The following is a 5,193-nucleotide window of genomic DNA, read 5'->3' as shown; positions in this document are numbered from 1 at the left end:
CTGCATAATTTAACTATTTACCAAAGATCGTAGTCATTTACATTTGGTGGTAGGATTCCTTGTGATCTTTCTACTGTTTAAGTGCCATCTATCCCCAAAGCAGATAGGAGGTGTATAGACACTGTAGAGCAGATTTCCACTAGGGTTGTGGCTTTAACAGTCTCCAGTATGTCTATGATCCTGATATTGCTCCTATATAGACTAATTTTCCAGATCTTCTATTTTGGCTAAAATAATATTCTTATTGGCTTTTAATTGTAGTATGTCTTGCTGGATAGCCTCATCTACAGCTGATTTATTTGTAAGTTTTAACAGATTAGCAACTTTAGCTACAATAGATGTGTTTTCCACTGATATTCTCATCTGATGTCCCTAGAGAGCAGCCCATGTTTTGATTTTGGTTAATGTAGCAGCCACCATGCCTTTGTCTCTGGAGGTTACATTGTTCTCTCTGCTGGCATAGTGAAAGAGAAGAGCATAAACACTTCTCTTATGGCAGAGCCGGTAAGAGGGAGATCTTTCCCATGTTCCTGCTGTTACACAGAGCGATAACACTAATGCGCATGGGATGATTAGGGTGTGCCTGGGCAAACCTGGCACACCCTGTGCGCACGCTTATGGCTGGCTCCCACGGTGAGCCATTGATGTGCTTTTTACAGTATGTGTTGATAGTATTTTGTGGAAAACTGGGAAAATGATTAATCAAAGCCAACTCCGGAAGTCCTTTAATGAGTTTGTTTTGGGACCCTATTCTGGGGTAGTGTTGGTTCAAAAATAATTCCTCAGCCTTCACTACACGGCTTCTTCACATGAATTCTTCCAGGCCTTCCATCAGGTTATGCCCGGATGTTGGGTATTTTAAATGAAAAAGTACTGCAATGCAACAAAATGTATCTGGAATACAGGCTTGACCCTACAAAAAAAATACAACTTGGAAACAGCTGCACAGGCATTTAGGGTAGAACGTTGAAAGTGTGATAGCAACATAATGCAGCTGTTGGAGCATGATGGAATGGCAATACTTGCAGGACTACAGTGGTAGCAAAAGAAGGTTAGGCCAGTAGCAATGCAAAAGGTGTTAATGATGGTAGGATATGGTCTTGGTGGCAGGAGATAATATTGCTGGCAGGAAGGGGTATTCGCTACAAGTCTGCACTGGTTTGCAAGTATTAGCAGCAGGGACTTGGTATGTATTGCTGAACCAGAATTGGTTATTTTTCCAAAGTCAACTGTGTCTGTGAATAAGTGGATTATTTTGCCTATCACAAAACTACCCACTACACAAAATGCATGTTTTGAAAGCACACTGGCTGCAGGGCAACCCAGCAGTTCTATTTCATGCTAGGGGTTTAGCACAGTGTTCTGTGTGCTGGCCGATGCGAAGAGCATATTCAATGACACATGGGATGCAGAGGCCAAGTTGCTTAGAAATGGTTTTGGCACAGAGATCTGTGAGCTGTGCGTTAGAGCAGGGGTCTCCAAACTTTCTAAACAAAGGGGCCAGTTTATTGTCCTTTAGACTTTAGGGGGGCCGGACTGTTGCCAGAAGGAGTGGAAATTTTCCTTGCATCAGTGGGAGTAAACATTGCCACATTTGGTATAGGTTAGAGGAATAGTACCCCACCACTGGGAGGCCCATTGTTGGTGTCAATGAGAGAAATGGTGCCCAATTTTGGATGTCAGTTGGCAGAATAGTGTCTAATATCAGTGGGAGAATAGTGTCTCAAGGGCCGGATAACAGCAAGCAAAGGGCCGCATTCGGCCCCTGGGACGCAGTTTGGAGTCCACTGCATTAGAGAATTATTCTGGCAAACCAATAATCTGCAGGTTATTTTGCAGCAAGCGATTTTCTAAATCATCCAATTTGTCTCACAATTCTCTATTGGAGTGTGAAAGGCATGCAAGGACAGCAGAGTTATCTGCATTATCATCTTCCAGAGAGGAGATTTGCTACTCTGCATGAGAGATCCATTGAACCTGGGTCTGGAGTTTCCCTTTTAGCTGCTCCATTCCCCTTTGTACTGCAGCATCCACTGTGGCAGTTGGGGGAGGTGTGAGAAGGGATACCCACCTGAGCTATGCCTGCAGGAGAGGCAGGATCGCTGGCCGCTGTGCCTGTGTGAGACTTCACTGTCTCACTAGCGTCCATCTTGGACGTGGACACACTATATCAGCTGAGGGCTGCAGTGTGGAGGCGACCGATCGATTGTGGGAACGTTCCACAAACCGTTCCATGAGGGTCCCACCGAGTAGCTGAGACAGACAGAGGGGAATTTTGGGGAGGAGTGCAACGGGAGCTTGCTCTGCCTGCCTTCTCCTCATGCGGTGACAGAACCAGAAGTTGTGTCAGTGTCTTAATTTACTATATGCTTTTTTGGTATTAGGTATCACTTACCCATTTATATAGGGGGTCACTATTTATGCCCCCCACCCACAGACCCACAAACAAACTGGGACATGGCTGTAAGGAAGATGCCTCCCCATCAACATGAGGACAAGATGCTTTACAGGGAAGGGGTCTAAACCCCAAACACCAATCCTTAAACAAATAAGTTTTTGTGAACTTAAAAAAAGGACAAATGTGCCATTGACACACAAACGAAAAAAGTAGTCTTAACCACTTGCCGACCATTTCACACACTTATACTTCGGCAGAATGGCTCCTGTGGGCAAAGCAAAGTACCTGTACATTGCTTTGAAAAGCCTGCCGTGCGCGCGCCTCACGTGCCAGCCGCAAGCTCTGTGCCCGCAGGACCCGCGGACTCGATGTCCGCCAGTGTCCCGCGATTGTGTCATGAAGCTGCAGAACAGGAGGAAGCCTGTGTAAGCAAGGCATTTCCCTATTCTGCCTGATGACAGAACACTGATCTACTGCTCCCTGTCATTGGGAGCAGTGATCAATGTCATGTCACTGGTAGCTCAGCCCCCCATAGTTATAATCATTCCCTAGGACATGTTTAACCCCTTCCTCACCCCCTAGTGGTTAACCCCTTCCCTGCCAGTGTCATTTACACAGTAATCAGTGCATTTTTATAGCACTGAGCGCTGTATAAATGACAATGGTCCCAAAATAGCATCAAAAGTGTCCGATGTGTCCGCCATAATGTCACAGTCATGATAAAAATCGCAGATTGCCACCATTTCTAATATATATTTTTTTATAAAAATGCCATAAAACTATACCCTATTTTGTAGACGCTATAACTTTTGCGCAAACCAATCAATATACACTTATTGCGATTTTTTTTTTTACCAAAAATATGTAGAAGAATACATATCGGCCTGAACCGAGAGAAAAATAAATATTTTTTTGAGATATTTATTATAGTAAAAAATATTGCTTTTTTTTCAAAATTTTCGCTCTTTTTTTGTTTATATCGCAAACAATAAAAACCGCAGAAGTAATAAAATACCACCAAAAGAAAGCTCTATTTGTGGGGAAAAAAAGGACGTAAATTTTTGTTTGGGAGCCACGTCGCACAACCGTGCAAATGTCAGGTAAATCGACACAGTGCTGAATCGCAAAAAATGGCCTGGTCATTGGGCAGCCAAATCATCCGGGGCTGAAGTTGTTAAAATGGTTGTTGGCTCCGTTTACCGTAAATTCATTTGGAGTAACACTTCACTCCCTCTACCCCCCCCCCCCCTATACAGCACTTGATATAGCATTGGCTATAATGCTAGCACAATACAATGGCACTATCTATCCCTCCCTGTCAGCTTTCCCTTACTAACACCAATGTACATTGAAAAAAGTCTGCTGGGAGTGTTGACTTCAATAGTGAAAGGGCTGGGATATTGTTCACAGCACTTTATTGTATTACACCAGATCACAGTTTAAAATGAACTACAAGTCATTTTGAGACGTCAGTTTTCATGCTCCTGCCAAATGAAATTTCAGAATTTGGTTAAAGTTAACAGTGGCCAAACTTGAACCTCATCCCTAATCTTCACACATAAAAATTCACTGGTTTTACAAATGTAAAGCCAGTAATCTACAGTAATTCCACTTCAGAAGGTAAAGACTATTTTAACAGAGCAATGCTGGAAGCTGACATTTCTGAGAAATCTCTTGATAATTTTATGACCACTAAGCATTTCATACTTTACACTTATCATTTTTGTTTTCAAATGTTCCTGTCTGTATTTATGTTATGCTTAAAATAGCCTGTTCCCTGAGCTCAGATGCATAAAATAAAATGTAAATTTATAAATCACTGAGTCAAAGTGACCTATCTTCTCTTTGCCTCCTCAAGTTTCCATGGGAAAGATAAAGTTTGATGGATAAAAATGCCTCAATGCCAGGAAGGGTACATTCATGTGCACAAGCGCACAAACCTAAGGAACTTTGCCCATTGCTGGATTTTGGGTGTGCAGTCATGTGCACAAGTGGGAGCATGTGCGAATGCGAAATCATGAGTGCACATGCGCATTGGCGCCAGAAGAGCTATTTACACTGCACTGTAGCAGTCTGTCAGTGCCGTTTGGTCTACTATTGTTTGTGTGTTCCTGATACCAATAACTGTTTGATCTTCTATTACCGACTTGGTCTGACTCTGACTTGAACTCTGTCTGTACCAACCCCTGTCTTGTCTCTGGATTACGTTTCTGCCTGCTTCTTCTGCTCATTCCGTCTGCTGTTATCAACTGGGCCTGACTCCGGATTACTCACCTGCTTGCCATCTGAACCTGATCTGCTTGCTAGTTGTTGGCCCCGACTGTCTGAACCTGTCTTGTGCCTGATTTGCATCTTCACCAGCTGTCCTGTGCTCTTCACTGGCTCCAGTCCTTCCACCAGTGTGTCCAGTTTTTCTGTTTCTGTGCTCCTGATGCACACCAGCAGCAGCCAGTGAGACTTACAAGGCACTTGTGCCACCATGTGCTCTGGCATTTTTCTGCCACCTTACCAAGGACTCCTGAACCAGGGCTGTAAGAGAGGCCTTCCTAGATGACTCGTGTCCTGGGTAAACTCTTTATTACAACTGAACTCCAGGAAAACAGCTGAATATACAGTTAACATGCACGCTGAATCTCCTGCCAAAATAATTGTATTTATGTTCATCCAGTCCTGAGATTTACACAGTCTGCCAGAATATACAGCATAGTCGGGGATCTGACTTTTTTCTGCTCCACTTAAAGCGTTTGTTTCCCCAAACATTTCATATTCCTGATATGTGCCTGCTGTACCATGTA

This window comes from Rana temporaria, chromosome 5 (assembly GCF_905171775.1).
Source record: "Rana temporaria chromosome 5, aRanTem1.1, whole genome shotgun sequence".
In the NCBI taxonomy this organism is placed as follows: Eukaryota; Metazoa; Chordata; class Amphibia; order Anura; family Ranidae; genus Rana; species Rana temporaria.
The sequence above is the reverse complement of the archived record's forward strand: the minus strand, read 5'-3'. Positions refer to the sequence as shown.